At 43.2% G+C, this 20622-nt stretch overlaps 1 pseudogene; it reads right to left on the reverse strand.

Annotated features, from left to right (window-relative positions):
* Nucleotides 1-1893: 1893 nt before the first annotated feature.
* LOC121288453 lies at nt 1894-19163 on the reverse strand (annotated as a pseudogene).
* Between the last annotated feature and the right edge of the window lie 1459 nt (nt 19164-20622).

Here is a 20622-nt window from a genome sequence, read left to right on the forward strand (position 1 = left end):
ATAGCCCTGGCCTGATTCCCTCCCACTTAGGCCCGACACCTCCACCAAGGCCTGACCCGACCCAATACTCTCACCAAGGCCTGACCTGACCCAAATTCCCCACAAGGCCTGACCCAACCTGAAAATCCCTCCTCCAAGGACTGACCACCCACCCTGCAAGGCCTGATCTGACCCAAATCCCCCCTGCCATGGCCTAACCCAACTCGACACACCCCCCCCCAACCTGACCAAGGCCCAACACATCCCGACACCCCACCAAGGCCCAACCCAACCCAACCACCCCACAAGGCGTGGCCCACCCTGATCCCGCCCCAAGGTTCGACATGACCCTAACTCAACTCGCATGCCAAAGCTCTCCCAAATGGACCGCCCCACAAGGCCTGACCCAACCTGACCAGCCACCCCCAGGTCCTGACCATCCTACGTCCAAGACCCAACACAAACACCCCCCCAAGGCCCGACCAGACCTATCCAAGGCCCAACCTGATCGGACACCCCCCCCACCCCCTCCATTCCAAGGCCCATCCTGACCCGAACCAGCCTGACCCAAGACCCCCCACTAGATCCTACTCAGATCCTACCCACTTACCTGATACATTTACCTTGTCAAAGACTATTAAACTTGGCTGGCCTTTAAACTTACCTAGTTTATGGCAGCTAGTGCTGTAAAAAAGGGGGTGTGGCTTATTTACCTTTGACTCCACAGTCCTCAACACTAGGCCCCGGGGATGTGCTGCGCTGCCCAGATCTCGCCTGGCCTGAGTCGGAAGGTCCGGCGAGATAGGATTGGCCGCATTTTAAGGTAAGAACTTTCAAGCAAATGGCAATCTGACTCAATTGTCACTCCTTTGGAAGTTACGTCCCATTGTGTTACGACCTAGGTAGAGACTGTTAATGTTTAAAGAAGAATTCTGAACAACAGCAATGAACTTGCAGAACTACACCACAGGGTTGTAGCTTGGATTTACCACTCCGGAGGCAGGAAATGAGAATGTTGTCCTCCGTGGAGCCCAGTGGGAAATAATGCTGAATCGCATGATGCTTGGCTCATTAATTATGCAGCTGAGCGTTTCCTGACTCTGGTGAAGTGGAATGCTATTTATGTTTAAAGAAAATGTAGTTAACTGGCCATGTGACTGTATTGGCCACGACTGCACAGGCTACTTGGGTAACTTTAATCTCGGCTGGAGGTGATTAAAGAAGCACACATGGAGCAAAATGTTTTACCTCAGCAAGCGGGCAAGCATCCTGACATCAGCGTACAGTCGCACCGTACTGCGGTTGGCAGGCACACACAGTAATCAATAGCATACCCGCCAACAATTAAAAGGCCTATTGAGACCATTAAAAAGGTAATTAACTTAAATTTTTTGCTGCTTGTCCAATCTTACAGTTGGCGGGCAGGCAGAAAGGCCAGTGGCCTTTGCATTTGTCAGGAAACCTCATCAACAGGCAGGATGAGGTTTCCAACAGCAAATAAAAATAAAATAAAACATTTTATATTTCATTTACTTCCGTACTCATGTGACAGAGTCACATGACAGAGTCACATGAGGGAACATGTTTTATAACATTTTAAAAATCTTTATATTTTTTGAAAACTGTTAAATTATATTGGAGGTCTGGCAGCATCGGCAGAGAAGAAAAGAATAGATGTTTCGAGTCCTCATGACCCTTCAACAGTTCTGTGGAAGGGTCATGAGGACTCGAAACGTCAACTCTTTTCTTCTCCGCCGATGCTGCCAGACCTGCTGAGTTTTTCCAGGTAATTCTGTTTTTGTTTTGGATTTCCAGCATCCGCAGTTTTTTGTTTTTAAATTATATTGGAGCTTTATTGGGTGGTTGAGATTTTGTCTTCCAAATCATAATGGTTTGTAATGAGTAATAAAAAAATCATCTGCTGCCTGTAACACTAAATGGATAGTACTGTGAAAATTAATGTATGATGTTCAGAGCTTCATTGTGAAGGCCAAGATCAAAATTGTTCTCATTCTCTCAGAAAGGGACGTAGTATACAGTCTTGATGGTGGCTTTCGGTGTGACCTTTCCAACCACTTCAATGACTCCACTCAACTCTTCATCGAGTGGATCAGTCATTTCTACTGTTACATTCTTCCCATCACCATCTGACAAAACAAAACACATAACAACAGAGGGATGAATCTTCAGAACTCGGCCCACAAATCAAATGGCCACTCTGGTGAAGCTCAAGACCAGGCTCGTGTTAATCCTCATGTCCACTCATGTTCCCCTTCTCCACTTGCACCCCCCCAACTCACGTTGCCCTTGTCCACCTGTACCCCCCACTCACAGTCCCCTTCTCCACCTGTACCCCCCACTCACAGTCCCTTGTCCACCTGTACCCCCCACTCACAGTGCCCTTGTCCATCTGTACCCCCCACTCACAGTCCCCTTGTCCACCTGTACCCCCCACTCACAGTCCCCTTGTCCACCTGTACCCCCCATTCTCAGTCGCCTTGTCCACCTGTACCCCCCACTCACAGTCCCATTGTCCACCTGTACCCCCAATTCTCAGTCCCCTTGTCCACCTTCACGTCCCCCACTCAGTCCCCTTGTCCAGCTGTACCTCCAACTCTCAGTCCCTTTGTCCACCTTCATGCCCCCCACTCATGTTCCCCTTCTCCACCTGCATCACGCCCCCCCCAATCACAGTCCCATTCTTCCCCCACTGTCTTTGCTTTGCTCCAACTCCATTTACCCACCACACCTAGCTAAGGCCCCAGCAAGACTTCCATCCTTCTGCCCCCTCCCACCCTCAACCTGGCTGTTTTGGCATCCAAACCCATCTTTCTGCCTTTTCTTCCTGTCTGCTCCCTTCCCCTCCCTCTTCCCTCCACACCTCACCCCTCCCTTCCCCACCCCACCCCACAAAGGCCTTCCTCGCACATCATTAGCTGCTGCAGCTGTATGCCTGCTGCTGGATGCTCCACTTGGTCGAGGCTCCACCTGCAGCTCCTGGCTTAACATCAACTCCAGGCTCTACATCTAATAATAAGTTCCAGGCCTCCATCAGGGTAAGTCTTGATGTGTTTTGGACCGGTGTGAAATCCCGCTGGTCAATTGGGCAGAACGGCGAGGGGGCGGTGGTAGGGTCAGGGGGAAATTCCGGTTGGGTGTTCATTTGAATCCCGAGTTTGTGATCCAATACAGCTTTCCAACTGCCTCTGGTGGGAATTGTGAGCCACCATTATCCCGCCATGACGGTCAGGACTGCAAGTTCCCACTGTCAGGAAATCAATTTTTCAGCTCCCAATGTATTGTCTGCCCCCGCCTGCCACCAACCCCATCACTGGTGGGAAGGGACGATTCTGCACCATTTGTTTTTTAACAAAACAAACTTTATTGTATATCAAAAAGAATGAAACAATGCGAACACTATTAACTTAACACGATAGTTTATAAAGACTTAAGCTATAATCTCAGTTCTACTTTTTACTTCTCCTCAAGAGTTCCTTTTCTTACAAAATATTGAAAATTGTTCACTTTTCTTGGGACCAACACAAAAGGTATGTCACAGCTCCCTGGAATTCACTCTGATTCAATATTCCAGCTATTCTCCAAGGTACAAGATTTTATGGGGGTCTTTCTATTACCTTTTGGCTAAGCAATCCTCTTTTCTTTTCTTTAAAACCTCACGACTTTGGATTCCACAGGTCAAGCACAGGCCTCCCTGTGACTCTTGCACAGTGGCATAAAACATCAGCAAACCTCTGTGCTTTCCAATAGCCCGCTGCTATGATTTCATACTGCAACCAAGATGATTACTTCTGGAACTCCAACTGCAGCAAGGTTAACTGCCATTCACTGAGGATTACTATAAATTTCTTCCTTTAGCTACTATTAAATAAATTTTCCAGTTGTTTTTCCCCTTACCAACTTTGTCTTATACTGAATACCAGCTCCCAATTGCAGGTTATGTCATGGATGATTGATCCAGCATTTAGTCAACTTGAGGTGTGGGTCTGACTTTATCTCTCAACTTCCAAGGACCTTCAAGTTACGTAAGACCTAAAGTTGAAACAGTCTCTTCGCTGTTTTTCCAAACATCACCCAGTTTTTCCTGCTGGCTATGCCCTAACTGCCTGCTTCTGTCAACAAGCACACAGATAAATTAAACAAAAGAACTTTCTAATCAATGTTCCACCCTGAACCACTATCTCCATGGCAACGTGACACACAAACAGCTTGTTCCTAAGTAGAAATGCAAATTAACTACCTTTTAACTGCAAAGTTTTCCTTGGTTCTAGAAAACTATATGAATAACTCCTCATCTAGGCTACTACTGCCAATCCCAGCTCTAACCTCCTTAACAATCGATTCTAATAACTTCCCCACGACAGAGGTCAAGCTAACTGGCCTATAGTTCCTGTTTTCTGCCTCCCTCCCTTCTTGAATAGACAGATTATATTTGCTACTTATCAATCTGATGGAACATTTCCAGAATCTAGCGAATTTTGGAAAATTAACACTAGCGCATCGACTACTTCATTGGCCATTTCTTTTAAGACCCTAGAATGTAGTCCATCAGGACTCGGAGACTTGCCAGCCTGCAGCTCCATCAGTTTGCTCATTGCTGTTTCCCTAATGATTTCAATTTCACCAAGTTCCTGTTTCCTGTTCACCCTAATTTACAGCTATTACTGGAATATTTTTTGCATCGTCTATGGTGAGCACAGAAGCAAAATATTAATTCATTTTTTCCGCCATTCCCTTATTATCTACTATTAACTCCCCACTGTCACTCTCTGGAGGACCAACACTCACTTTACTTACTCTTTTCCTTTTTTAATACCTGTAGAAACTCTTGCTATCATTTTTACATTTCTAGCTAGCTTCATCTCATACTCTAATTTCTTTCTCCTGATTAATCTTTTACTCTTTCTCTGCCGTTCTTTATATTCTGTCCAATCATCTGTCCTGCCACTCATCTTTACAGAATTGTATGCTTTTTCCTTAAGTTTGATGCTTTCCTTAACTTCTTTAGTTAACCATGGATGGTGGGTCCTCCCCTTAGAAATTTTTTTAATAATAGGAATGTAATTATTCTGAATATTCTGAAATATCTCCTTAAATGTTTGCTACTGGTTCTCTATTGATCTATCCTCTAGCCTAGTTTCCCAGTTCACATCATTCACAGCTTTCATCCCCACATAGTTGTCCTCATTTAAGTTTAAGATACAAGTCTTAGACCCACTCTTCCCTCTTGCAAATTGGATGTAAAATTCAATCATATTGCAGTCGCTGCTACCTAAGGGTGCCTTTACTCTGAGGTAATTAATTAATCATATCATGTTACACAATACCAACCCTAATATAACCTGCTGTCTGGCTGGTGCCAAAACTGCTGCTCTAAGAAACTCTCTTGAAAGCATTCTAAGAACTCTTCATCCAGGCTACTACTGCCAATCTGATTTCTTCAGTTGATGTGTAGATTAAAATCACCCATGATTATTGATATCCCTTTACCATAAGCACACAATATTTTCTCCTGAATGCTTTGTCCTACACTGTGGCTACTGTTAGGGGGCCTGTAGACCATTCCCAATAATGAATTTGTTCCCCTACTATTCCTCATCTCCACTCAAACCAATTCTACATCCTGAACTCCTGAACCAAGGTCATCTCTAGCTATTGCACTAATGCCCTCTTTGATTAACAGTGCTACCCTCCACCATTACCTAGGTTCCTATTCTTGACTGTCATGTACCCTTCAACATTAAGGATCCAATCTTTGTTACCCTGCAGCCACATCTCCGTAATTGCTATCAGATCATATTTATTTACTTCAATGTGGGCCATCAATTCATTTACTTTGTTATGAATGCTACATGCATTCAGATAGAGAGCCTTCAGTTTTGTCTTTTTGTTACCTTTGTAACACCTAGCCTTGACTGTTGATGTATTCTTAGGTTTTTTCTCTCTGGCCCTTCCTGCCATTCTCTGACCCTCATTTCTCATATTACTATTTTGCTCTCCTGCCTTGACTCTACACCTTGAATTGCTATGTCTACTCAAGCTTGATCCCTCACCCCTCTTGTTTAGTTTAAAGCCCTCTCTACTTCCCTAGTTATGCAATTTGTGAGGACATTCGTCCCAGTATGGTTCAAGTGCAAACTATCCCAATGGTACAGCCCCCACTTTCCCCAGTATTGATGCCAGTGTCCCATAAACTGAAACCCAATTCTCCCACACCAATCTTTCAGCCATGCATTCGTCTCTCTGATCTTATTTGCCCTCTGCCAATTTGCATGTGGTTCAGGTAATAACCCAGAAATTATTACCTTTGAGGTTCTGCTTCTTAATTTGGCACCTGGCTCTTCATACTGACTTTGCAGAACCTCTTTCCTAGTTCTACCTATGTCATTGGTATCTACATGGACCATGACAACTGGATCCTCCCCTTCCCACTGCAAGTTCCTCTCCAGCACTGAGTAGATGTCCTGAGTCCTGGCACTGGGCAGGCAAAATAGCCGCCTGGATTCTCGCTCTTTGCTCACGAGAACAGTGTCAATCCCCCTCACTATACTATACCCTACTACCATTACTTTCCTTTTTGCTTCCCCCACTTGAATGGCTTCCTGTACCACAGTGCCATGGCCAGCCAGCTCATCCACCTTGCAGACTTCACTTTCATCTGCACAGGTTGTGAGCACCTCAACCCTATTTGACAATTGCAAAGTCTGAGGCTCCTCCACTACTGTCTGCTCGGTCCCATTACCTGCCTCACTGACAGTCGCATCCTCCTGTCCCTCACTGCTGACCAAAACAGATGACCCTCTTCTAAGAGGTTTGACTGTCTTCTGGAACAAAGTATCCAGGTATTTCTCCCCCTCCCTTATGTTGCGCAGTGTCTGCATTTCTGCTTCCAGATAAATAATCCTGATCTGGAATTCAAGCTGCTTACATTTCCTGCAGACGTGTTTGTCATGGATCGCCTTGGCGTCCAAAAGCTCCCACATCTCACAGCTGCAACATAACTGGTGTTTATTGAATGCAAGTACTACTGACAACTAAAGGTTATATGTTTCTGAACTACAAAGGTGTGTGTTTTAGATGTTTGTTTAAATTACTTTATTTTAATGCTTTTTTAAATCTCTATTATTTGATTTTAATCTTAAAGTTCACAGCAGCTGAAACAGTGTGCTCCTCAGCCATGCCTCGACTCCCAGCAAGGTAGGCCGCTCTGCAATCCCCGGTCTGTATTTATAGGCACGTCTCAGCTCCCGACTGTCTCCCGTAGGTCCGTTCCACTCCCAGATTGAGCTGTGAGTGCTATGCAATAATGTCTGGCTATGATCTCAAGGATAATGATTGTGTGCTGTGTGCTGCATAATGTTGCCTTACAAAGAGGCCTCATTGTGGAATATCCAGTAGAGCAAGGCATTCAAAGGCAGATCAGCAGCAAACTCAAGACGGTGGCACCGAGTCACATATTGAGCATCAAAGGCTGGTACTTACAGGGTTCTAGTTCAGTAAATCAGAACTGCAGCTTGTGTTTGCTGCAGTAAGTCACATCATATTCACTACAAGCAGTCACTTACAACAAATGCCTGAGAGATTTGCTGAGGGCGGTTTTTCAGTTTTGCTCTATTTCTAGTTGAAAAGACCTAATGGTTTTTGAATGTGTATCAGTAAAGTTAGAAGCTGTCTTCTTTTTCTTTGTCTGCTTTTCTGCAGTGGCCAATTCCACCTAATTGTGGAACTATCAGCAACTGGGTATGAAATCCTTCCCTCTGCCAGTGCACATTGACTCTGGGAGCAAGTGCAAACGTCTTTGTGAAATTTGCACAAAGGGATTGTCGATCCTGTCAGAGAGCACACAAGAATTGCTCAAGCAGTTGTAATATTTCCTCCTATGTTCTCTCCATGGGTCAGGCAAGTCAAATATGACACTGTAAAGAAATATTGAAAAATACTGAGGACTACAATGCACCCCAATGTGTCAGCAGCTGAGGATCATATTCTTTTCCTACTCTCACCCAAATAATCTGTTATTGGTCGATAGAATACTGTCATTTTTCTCCAACATTAATTCATTCATTAATTCAACATTAAGTGCCTAGTCGGAAGATGAGCTGCTGTTCCTCCAGTTTGCTTTGAACTTCACTGGAACATTGCAGCAGGCCAAGGACGGACATGTGGGCATGAGAGCAGGATGGTGTGTTGAAATGGCAAGTGACAGGAAGGTCTGAGTCATGTTTGTGGACTGTTTAGCGAAGAAAAAGCTATCCCTCCCATAGCTTCTGCAAGAATTCAAATTTGGGCTTTGATTTTATCAGCATTTGAATTTACTTTTATGCACAGACCAGGGGTGCATATAACCAATGCAGATTCCCCAAGTCGCCTTCCTTTCCAGGAGAGCATTGAACATGCTCTGACTCCCCAAGAGATCCCATTAGCGATGAATTTCCTGGATTCTCAGCCGCTCTGCGCAAGACAAATAAGAAACTGGACGAACCGTGATCCAGTCTTCTCTAGAGTACGAGACTAAACATTGAAAGAATGGTCCCAGGAACCAGTCCTCAAAGAATTGAAGCCATTCGTCTCTCAAAGAAATGAATTGAGTAGTCAGGATGATGTCCTATTATGAGGTGCACCAGTCTTCATTCCTTCACAATGAAAGGAACAGCTCTTAACTGAGTTTCATAGCATGCATCCTAGAATTTCCAAATTGAAAATGCTTGCAAGCATCTGGTGGTCAGGTATAGACAGTGATATGTAAAAATGGTAAACACTATCTCCAGTGCCAGCAACTACAGGAGTTGCCTGTTGTAGCCCCACAGCATCTGTGGGAATGGCTGATCGACCCTGGGCGAGTGTGCACGTAGATTATGTAGGTCCATTGCTAGGCATCTTGTTTCTACTAACAATTGATGCACATTCCAAATGCTTAGACACGTATGAAGTTAGATCGCCAAAGTCAGGTGCGACTATAGAAAGGTTACTCCAAAGTTTTTCGATACATGGATTGCCAGAAGTCATTGTCTCAGACAAAGGTACTGCACTTACAAGTGCTGAATTTCAAAGATTCGTAAGCCTAAATGGTATCAAACACATAAAAACAGCACCATATCATCCGTCTTCTAATGGATTGGCCAAGAGAGCAGTACAAACTTTTAAAGTTGGGATAAAAAAATTATCAGGAGGATCATTGGAGACTAAACTTTCACGTTTCCTGTTTCACAATAGAATGACCCCCCCACAATACTACAGGTTCAACATCTTCAGAAATATTTATGAAGCGCCGCCTTCATATGGGATTAAGCCTGGTACTTCCCAATGTGGAGGGGAAGGTAGAGAACACTCAAGGGAATCAAAAAGTGACTTATGATTTGCATAGCCGAGAGTGAAAACTTACTGCCAGTGAAACAGTATTTGTATGAAGCTTCAGTGGTGGATTGATTTGGTTACCCGGTGTAATAGGTTCTGTGATTGGACCGTTGTCATACTTCGTAGAAGTGGAGGGCCAGTCAGCTGAAAACATGTGGATCATTTGAGTAAAACCATAAGACATAGGAGCAGAAATTAGGCCATTCGGCCCATCCAGTCTGCTTCATCTTTCAATCATGGCTGATAAGTTTCTCAACCCCATTCTCCCACCTTCTCTCCGTAACCTTTGATCTCCTTACCAATCAAGAACCTATCTATCTCAGTTTTAAATACACTCAGTGACCTGGCCTCCACAGCCTTCTGTGGCAATGAGTTCCATTGATTCACCACTGTCTGGCTAAAGAAGTTTCTCCTCATCTCTGTTCTAAAAAGTCTTCCCTTTACTCTGAGGCTGTGCCCTCGGGTCCTAGTCTCTCCTACTAATGGAAACATCTTTCCCACGTCCACTCTATCCAGGCCTTTCAGTATTCTGGAAGTTTCAATCAGATCCCCCCTCATCCTTCTAAACTCCATTGAGTATAGACCCAGAGTCCTCAAACATTCCTCATATGTTAAGCCTTTCATTCCTGGGATCGTTCTCATGAACCTCCTCTGGATCCTCTCCAGGGCCAGAACATCATTCCTGAGATACGGGGGCCCAAAATTGCTCACAATATTCTAAATGTGGTCTGACCAGAGCCCTATAAAGCCTCAGCAGCAAATCCCTGCTTTTATATTCTAGTCCTCTCGAAATAAATGCCAACATTGCATTTGCCTTCCTAACTACCAACTCAACTTGCAAGTTAACCTTAAGAGAATCCTGGACTAGGACTCCCAAGTCCCTTTGCACTCCAGATTTCTGAATTCTCTCCCCATTTAGAAAATAGTCTATGCCTCTATTCTTCCTACCAAAGTGCATGACCTCACACTTGCCCACACTGTATTCCATCTGCCACTTCTTTGCCCATTCTTCTAACCTGTCCAAATCCTTCTGCAGCCTCCTCGCCTCCTCAATACTACCTCTCTCTCCACCTATCTTTGTAGAAGGGAGATACCCCAACAAACTGATGTTCCCCCTTTAACCATTGTAGAATTCTGTGGTCTGCGTTATGATTGATAAACCAAGGAAAGATCCAGTGTCCTGGTTTGTTGGGACAAAAGGATCTGGGTTGCACACTTGTTTCGGGGTGGCCGAATTGGTACCAAGGCAGAGGAGATCAGTAGACCATTCTGAGAAGAAACATATTCTGTCTATTTGCAAAAGGAACTTAGCAGCTACACTTGTGTACTTACAACTCAAAACTCTGTCTTTACTCTTCAGATTCTAACTCGAGACTAGCGACTACAGAGGTAGCCCGCGCTACTCTGCTATTGGGTACCAATATCATATGATCTTAAATTACAAATTTGTCGTAAATTACACATCAGATTACTACAACCCTCCCCCTTTACTCAGAAATATATTTTACACAATTTTTCTCAAAATATTAAATTATTCACAGAGATAAGTAATTTACAAAGTCAGTCTCTCTGAGGGTTTCCTTATTCGTGTAGAACGTCTCAGCTCTACAGCTTCTGATGTTTGATCCAGAACCTCCCTTATTGTAATCATCTGAGCATCTGGTTCTTCAGTAGGTACCTGCAAATCGGTTTCTTCGATTCTTTCAGGTACAGTCGGCCCTTCGGACACATTTGTACTTAGTTGAGTTCTTTCAACAGGAGACACTGACTTAGTCACGAAAACTGGAGGAATCAGTTCTGGGTATTTTGTTTTTCCTCTTCTTATATGATCCACATGTCTCCTTATGACTCGATCTTCCACTTTCATGTGGTAGGAAAGAGGTCCCGTTACTGCACTTATTTCACCAAACAACCATGCTGGTCCTTCTCTAAATTTCTTCACAAATACTTACTCTCCTATGTTAAACGTCCTGTCATGACTGTGACAAGCATGTCCAATTTTCTGATTTCCCTGACTCCTTTCTGCATCCCCCCCACGTTTGGCATAATTAAGCTCAATCTCAATTGGAGACGACATTTCATTGACAATTCCACAGGTGTGACACTTGTTGTCATATGAGGGGTGGTTCTATAATGGAAAGGAAAATGTGCTAATTTAGTCATTATAGAATTTCCAGACAATTTCTTCATACCAGATTTGAAAGTCTGAACTACTCTCTCGGCCAGTCCATTTGAAGAAGGGTGGTATGATGAAGTTCTCACATGAGTAATACCATTGTGGCTGATAAATTGGGTAAATTCAGCACTCATAAATACTGTTCCATTGTTTGATACGACCACTTCAGACAGTCCGTAGATTGCGAAATTTTGCCATAGCTTGTCTATTGTAGCAGAATTATTTGGGCCAAAATGTACTAGGAGTGTAAATGATTGTAACAACTGTTTCACTTTTGTGAAAGCTTCTCCTTGTGGTGGTTGCCATGATCATTTCTGGTTTCTCTTGAGCAAGTAATACAATGGTGCCAGTTCTACCAACAAAATAGGCAAGAAGTGTCCATAATAATTGATCATCCCCAAGAATGATTTCAGTTCGGATGTATCCTTTGGCGCTGGTGCTTCTCTAATGGCTTTCACTTTTTCTTCAACTGGATGTAGGCCTTATAAATCTGATGAAAGCCTTGTGACCTAAGTAAGTGACCTCTTTTACTTGGAATATGCACTTTTCTTTTCTCAACCGCACTCCAACCTGTGAAAAATGTTTCAAAACTTCTTCCAACTTCATCAAATGTTCCTTTTCAATGAGTCCCATCTCAAGAATGTCATCCAAATAAACTAGAATGTGGGGCAGTCCCTGTAGTAAACTTTCCATGGTTCTTTGGAATATGGCGCAAGCTGAAGTTACGCTAAAAGGTAAGTGGGTGTACAGAAGCAGAACATGTCGGCGACCTCATTTCATTTATGTCCATCCATTTTGAATGTGCATTGACGATAAGTAGAAATATTGTTCCCATAAAAGGTCTCATGTAGTCGATATGCACTCACACCCATGACCTTCCTGGCCGCTCCCATATGTGTAATGAAGCTGTTGCAGGTAATTTTTGTATTTGCTGACACTGCATACAACCCCTCACTAAGTTTTCTATTTCCCCATCCATCCCAGGTCACCATAGATAGCTGTGTGCTATGGCCTTTATTCTGGAAATTCCGGGATGTACACTGTGAAGTTCAGATAACAATGACTTTCGTCCTTTTGGAGGAACAATCACTTGCGCTCCCTACAATAAGATACCTTCCTGGCTGGTTATTTCGTATCTTTTCTGGAAATACAGTTTCGTTTCATCAGATTCTTGTTCTTGTGACCAACCATGAAGAACTTAATCTCACACTTTGGGTAAGACTGGGTCTTGATTTGTCCAATCTCTAATATGTATAGCACATATCGGTGATGAACCAAGGAAGTTCAATAACAAGAGGTATTCTTGAGGAATTGAAACATCCTCATCTTTTACTTGCATGGGCAAATGACTCAGTGCATCTGCGTTTGCAATTTACATATAACTGTGACAATGGGAGCTAAAGCAACACAAAAGCACCCAGGCCTTTGTTTTGGCAATAAGTGAGGTAGAGCTATTGTTAATCTCCAGAAAGCTAATTGGTGAAGGATAGAACTGGAGCCAATCTTTTATATTTATTGACAGAGTTACATATTCCAAGCATACACCTCCTAACCGCAACACCAGCTTCACTCTGTATCTAATTTTATGGACACAAGTAAATCCCCAGTTAATGCCCACCTACATACAATTAAACACAATTAACAACAATTAACAGGTTCCCTTCTCTTTTTAAAGAAACATTAAAGTTAATACACAGAACCAAAGTTTCCGAACGAGTTAAACCACAAAGCTCCATATTCTGTAAAGGTATTATAATGAGAAACAACCCTCTAGGAGCCCTAACAGTCTCTTCATACATGCATTTCTGTTTTGTAAAACAATCAGTTGATGACTTGCATCTACCCATTTAACTTTAAACATTATCCTTTCGCTTCAGTAATTGTTTCCAGTAACAAAGCTTAGCCTGTAAACTTTTCTCACTCACACTTTTCGTAGAGTATTCATATATTATGTTTTCATGCATTATCCCACAATGAATGATTATATCCACTTAACATTCAGGTGGTACACTATCTTAACTACGCCCATTTTACAGAATCTCACTTAAAATATTTGACAAATAGAATCCTACACCTTCTCCACCTTCCAGGTTGTCAAAATAACCCAGGTGGCTTAGGCTGGCACTGCTGCCCCTTCGCATGCTCCCATTCCTGCATTCGAACTCTGGGGCATGCAGTTGCTGTCGGCGATTTACCAAGTCAGAACACTATTGAACTCTTTAATGAAGCCTGATGTTTCTCATCAGAGCATTAGACAAGAATCAATGGCATAAGGTGATAAGAATAAGTGAAGCAAAAGCAGATTGAAAGTTCCACGGACAATTTGCTCATCCTGCTTGTCAAAGATTAAAAGCCCTGCTAAAGGATGCAGCTAAGGTTGATGAAGAATATACAAGGCTAATGGAATACATTGGTGAGAAGAGTGAATTCTGTAAAATATATCAGAGAATGCTGCCACATCCTATTGCAAGCCTTCCACTGGCCTATAACAGTAACAAGCATGGACCTAAAGATTCAGGATGATGACAGAAATATTTTCGTTCTACATTTTTGCAAACCTGATGACCAAACTTAGTCTTTCTACAATAATACTTAGTAAGGACAAAAGGGTTATTCTGGGCAAAATCACAGAGAAATGAATAGGGATCAGACTTAGGGCAACAGCAAAATTTCTGACTGTTAAAGGAGAGGAATTTGCCAATGATGAGTCCAAAGACATGTGTGAAACATGAACATCCTGATCATAAATACCACACTTGGGGCTCTGTGAAAAGAATCATACAGTGATGGAGGAAATGTTGCAAAAAGCTTTAGCTAATCAACTAGACTGGAAGTTGACAATACCTGCATACAATTAAACCAGAGATTTACAAACACTGAATCCATAAGGTGATACAAAGGATCCCAGGAACAGCCAATATCTCAGATGACATCATTTTCCATGGAGCCAATAGGGAGGAACATAATGAGAGGCTGAGATTAGTATTGGCTAGATTGCAGTCAGCAGGATTTATGGTAAGTGCAGACAAGTGCATGCTGGGTGTGACAGAGCTAACATCCATGGGGCATAAACTCATGAGCGGTGAAATCAGTCCAGCCAAAGACGAGATAGAAGCAACAGCAGAGGCACTGAACCAGAAAATGCCAGTGAAATGCAGAGGTTTCTGAAATTTCTGAACTATAATGTGAGGCATATCCCAAACTTCACTGCCCTGGCTGATCCATTAATGAAGTTGACCAGAACAAATGAATGGTTCAGATTTGATGAAGAACAGAAAGCTGCCTTCAAAGTTTTGAAGGACAGCTTGACATGTGCTCGAACCCTGCGATACTGTGAACCAAATACACCAATGAAAGTCATGGCAGATGCTAGTCCAGTAGGATTAGGAGCAGTGCTGGTGTAAATGCATGCTGAAGGTCTCAAAATCATTGTCCATGCAAGCAGATCCCTAACAGATGTAGAGAGGAGATATTCTCAGATGGAGAAAGAGGCCCTAGGATTGCTGTGGGCATGTGAAAGATTCCATGCATATTTGTTCAGCACTGAATTTGAATTAGTGATGAATCACAAGCCATTAGAGATGATTTATTTTCCCCGATCCGAACCATGTGCCTGATTCAAAAGATCCGATTTGAGGCTCCAGCAATACATGTACAAGGTGGCTCACATTCCTGGAAAGATGAACATCACTGCTCCGCTGTCATGACAAATGAGAGAGGATCAAACACACACATCCTCACTAGGTAAGGAAGCTGATTCATTTGTGCAGCTTGTGGCAGTTCATGCTATACCCAGAGCAATGACTACTAGAGAGGTTGAAAGAGTCAGGCAAAGATCCAGAATTGGATGACATCAGACAGAGAATCCAAGCTGGAAACTGGGAGAATAGCCCATTCAAGGTGTACATTGCTATATGAGGTGAACTGTGCACAATAGGGAAGTGTGTTCTCAGAGGCAGCAGACTTGTAGTGCCACAAAAGCTTAGGCCTGGACTGTGATTCTAGCTCATGAGGGTCACCGGGGAGTGGTTGGTACTGAGCAAACCTTACAAACTGAAATATGGTGGCCAGGGATGGAGAAAGATGTGGAGCAGTTTGTCAAAACATGTCATGGATGTCAATTTGTCAGCACAGCTAATCCACCAGAACCAGTAAGCAGCAACTGTTACTGGCTGCTCCATGGGAGGATGTAACAGTTGATTTCTTAATCCCACTTCCATCAGGAGAGTCCATGCTAGTGGCGACTGACTACAACAACCGTTACTGTGAGTATGTTGAGATGAAGTCTACAGCAGCAGAGAAAAAAGGGTTTGCAGTGACTGAAATATTTACAAGGTATGGTCTACCAGTCACTCTGTATTCAGACAATAGGCCACAATTCATTTCACAGACATGTGCAGATTATGCACTAGTCACAGGCATTGACTACCGCATAGCAACCCCTAAATGGCCACAGGCAAGTCAGGAAGCAGAACACTAGAACCAATCCTTAGAGAAACGGATGAGAATTTCTCAGGCTGAGGGAAAAGATTGGAAGGAGGCGTTGCTGTCATATGTGGCTATGTATAGAGCAACTTGACACACTACAACGGGAAAGAGCCCAGCTGAACTGCTATTTGGACACAACATATATACCAAGATGCCAAAGCTGAAGGACATGAGTGTTGGTCAGGAGGTTCGAGATCATGATGCTGAGAAAAAGGTGCTGCAAAGTTTTATGCAGACCACAGAATGGGAGCGAGGCAGTCTGGCTTGATGCCAGGTGATGGAGTATTGCTGAGACAGGGCAGTCCCAGTAAGATGGGTATACAATTTTACCCCAAGCCATACACAGTCATCGCCAAGAAGGGAAATAGTGGCCGGGTTTGAAATCCCTGCCAAAAGTCAATGGGTGTTTTGCTGTATTGAAAAATTTTCCATCCCGCCTGCGACGGGTTGGGCAGGAACGGAAAATCCCAGCCAGAGTAACTGTGCAGTCACTAGAAGGAGTACTGTATGATGGAAATTCTTCATGTGTCAAAAAGTATCATGGTGACAGGAGATGAACCGAACATAGGGATTGAGGTGAAGCTGCCATCCAGCGAACCATGAAGCCCAAGCCAGCGATGCTGATAGCAGGCAGACAATTTGCTATCTAGAGGGAAAAACATTGGCTCCAGAGGGGACAACGACACTTCCTAACTCTGACACAGTGACTAGAGTTCCCCGTACAGCATGAGAGGAGATCACCAAGCGAGAGATTTTGTGTAATTTAGCGACAGAACATGAAATTGGAAATAGAAGTTCCAGAAAGTGAAATACTGAACAAAAGGCTGAAACAATATTAGACTGTGATGCCCTGAACTTATCTGACATTCCTAATTGAAGAAATTAATTTGCTCAGGGAGTGAGGGAAATAATGATTTGTTAAGTTTGTCTGCAAAATTTATTGCAGTATGTTCAGTAAGGGATGGAATCTAAGCCACATACACCAAGCAAAAAAATCATGGATATGGTTGTAGTATCTGTGAGTTAAACCATTTCTTGCTGTCCCCAGCAAGAAATGGTTTAACTCACAGATACTACAACCATATCCATGATTTTTTTGTTGGTCCCATGTGACTGTACAGACCAATCAGCCCTAAGCAAGGGGAATCTTAGGGGGCAGAGCTTTTTAGCCTTGGTCTTGGATCAGGCTTATATAGCCTCATCTGGAGTCTGTAAATAAAGTTTACAAGAAATCTGTCTTGCACTCCAAGTTTATTACAACTGGAATGAGCATAAATAGCACCAATGCAGCACCTCGACTGTGAGTGTTTCAATTTTTAAGGGAAGAAAAGAAAAGTATACTCAGCAGCAATACCTCTTTTTGGCAGAACTGACCCATATGACTCACCCATTGAGGACTGGAGTCAATACATAGAGCGATTAGGATTCTACTTTGTGGCTAACCAAATAACGAGAGAGAAACAGAAGGCAATTCTCCTAAGTGTCTGCAGGAGCAAAATCTATAACCTAAGCTGTAGTTTAACAACTCCAAATGCGCCAAATTCCAGATCCTTCACCGAGCTAGTCGACCTCGCGAAAGGACATTTTCAGCCTAAACCCTCGGCGATCATGCAAAGATTCAAGTTTAATTCTCGAGTAAGGGCCCCCGGTGAGTCATTCGCAATGTACATTGTGAAGTTAAAACAGTTAACGGAGCACTGTGACTTAGGTGATATTTTAAACGACATGTTGTGAGATCATTTAATTTGCGGCATAAATGACGATGCCATTCAGCACCATTTGCTTGCAGAAGTTTAGACAGACCTGAAGCGCGCCATGGAGATAGCACTAGCAATGGAGAGTGCTGAAAGGGACACGCAGGCTTTGCAGAGTGTACAACATGGCGCCGTTCTGCAGCTAGGGCGGGAACCTGCCGCAGGGCATGGTGAGAAGACCAGGGAGGCGACTGCGAAGCGGGACACGGTCTCTACAGCTAGAAAAATAAAAAGAAATACTGGAAGCAGCTCACCAGTAACCCAGAAGTTAAAGTGTAACAGTTGTGGGGGAAATCATGCACCCAAAGTCTGTAGATTTAAAGAGACAGAATGCCACGACTGCCACAAAAAAGGGCATGTTGTTAAACTTAATCAAGGCAGCATTCAGACATCGAGTCAAGTTAAATAAAGTGCACAATACAGATGAGCCAGAAGTTACTGAGGCTGATGTTTATTCCCTACACAATCTGAAGGCCAGGAAAACTGAACCAATCACTGTTCCCTTTCAAGTAAATGGAAAACCTCTGCTCATGGAGGCTGACACAGGAGCATCGACCACAATGGTGGGAGAACACATCTTTAAATCCCTCAGAGAAGGGATCCAGCCATTGAGTTTGGAGAAAACCACCGCTTAGTTAAAAACATATACAGGTGAAACAATACAGGTGAAAGGCATCATCTCTCTACCTGTATCCTACAGGCACCAGCTGAGCTGCCAATAATTTTTGTAACAGGAGAAGACTTAGCCTTCTGGGCTGTGATTGGTTGAAGGAAATCAAACTAAACTGGTCAGAAATTTTTCAGGTCAGGACAGGAGGAATTCCAGAGTTGCTGAAACAGTATGACAGATTATTCTGAGATGAGATGGGGAAAATCAAAGGTCTACAAGCGAAAACATATGTGGACCTGAAGCAACACCCGGTTTTTTAAGGCAAGACCCGTGCCTTACCCTCTAAAAGAAAAGATGGATGCGGAATAATGTTGTTTGGAGAAATTGGGAATAATACAGCAAGTCCAATTTTCAGAATGGGCAGCACCCATAGTCCCTGTGTAAAAGCTGGACCAAACCATTCGCATCTGTGAGGATTATAAATTATGTGTTAACAAGGCTGCAAAATTAGACAAATACTCAATCCCAAAGATTAAAGATCTGTATGTTGAACTGGACATGAGTCATGCGTATCAACAACTCGAGCTGGATAACACATCCAGAGGGTACGTAACAATCAACACACACAAAAGCCTGTAACAATGTACATGCCTACCCTTTGTTGTGTCCTCTGCCTGTGCGATTTTCCACAGAACCATGAAGGCCTACTACAAGGACATCCTTGAAATATAGTGTACCTAGACGAAGTCTTAACCACAGGATCCATGGAAGCAGAACATGGCAAATCTGGAAGAGGGTTTGAAGAGATTTTTAGAGGCTGGTGTTCGTTTAAAAAGAGAAAAGTGCACTTTCCAAGCAAAGGAAGTTAGGTTTCTGGGCCATCAAGTGGATGCCCAAGGGTTGCATCCATTAGAGGAGAAACTCAGGGCAATCAAGGAAGCACCCTCGCCTACTAACACCACGGAGCTCAAGTCTCTTTTGGGCAGGGTAAACTATTATGGTCAATTCTTGCCTAATCTATCTACAGTGTTAGCCCCTTTACATTTAATATTGAAGAAGAGCCACAGATGGTCCTGGAAGGCACAGCAAGAGGAAGCATTCACAAGAGTCAAGAAGCTTTTACACTCATCGTGTCTGCAAGTGCATTATGGCCTGCCTAAAGAATTGATACTGCCATAAAGAATTTGTGATGCCTCTCCCTACAGATTGGGGGCAGTATTGTCACACAAAATGGAGGATGGATCCGAAAGACCGATAGGATAATATATCCAGAACCCTTTCTGCAGCCGAGAAAGATTACTGTCAAATTGAAAAAGAGGGCTTATCTATTGTATTTGGAGTAAAGAAGTTCCATCAATATTTGCACGATCGACACTTCACCATAGTGTCAGATCACAAACCACTGTTAGGTTTGTTTGGTGAAGATAAGGCAATCCCACTGATAACCTCTGCTCGAATTCAAAGATGGGCTTTAATTTTGTCGGCATAGAAGTGTACTTTTATGCACCATCCAGGTGTGAATATAGCAAATGCGGATGCCCTCAGTCATCTCCCTTTGCCCGATAGTGTTACACATGTTCCAGTACCTCAAGAGGTAGTACCTGTACTGAATTTCCTGGACTCCTCACCAGTCTGCATGAGACAGATAAAGAATTTGACAAATCAGAATCCAATTTTAGCAAGAGTCCATGAAGAGTTACGACAAGGATGGTCAAATGCACAAGTCCCTGAAGAATTAAAACCATTCTTTGTACTTAGATCTGAACTGAGTTGTCAAGATGGTATCTTGTTATGGGGAGCAAGTGTCATTATCCCTTTGCAAGGAAGAGAACCATTATTGGAAGAACTTCATAGTTCACATCCTGGTATTTTGAAAATGAAGATGCTCACACAAAGTTATATCTGGTGGCCAAGTATAGACAATGAAATAGAAAAAATGATGAAACATTGTCTCCAGTGTAGGCAACAGCGGAAGTTGCCTGTTTCCACTCCACTGTATTTGTTGGAGTGGCCTGGTCGACCCTGGGTTAAACTATATGTAGACTATGTAGGTCCATTTCTAGGTTCCACGTTTCTTGTGATCGTCAATGCACATTCAAAGTGGATGGACGTGTTTGAAATGAGATCACCTACATCGTCTGCAACCACAGCAAAACGGCACCAAAGTTTCAGTGTTCATGGTTTACCTGAAGTTATTGTGTCAGATAATGGTTCTGCTTTCACTAACACTGAATTCCAAAGAT

This window comes from Carcharodon carcharias, chromosome 2 (assembly GCF_017639515.1).
Source record: "Carcharodon carcharias isolate sCarCar2 chromosome 2, sCarCar2.pri, whole genome shotgun sequence".
Lineage (NCBI taxonomy): Eukaryota > Metazoa > Chordata > Chondrichthyes > Lamniformes > Lamnidae > Carcharodon > Carcharodon carcharias.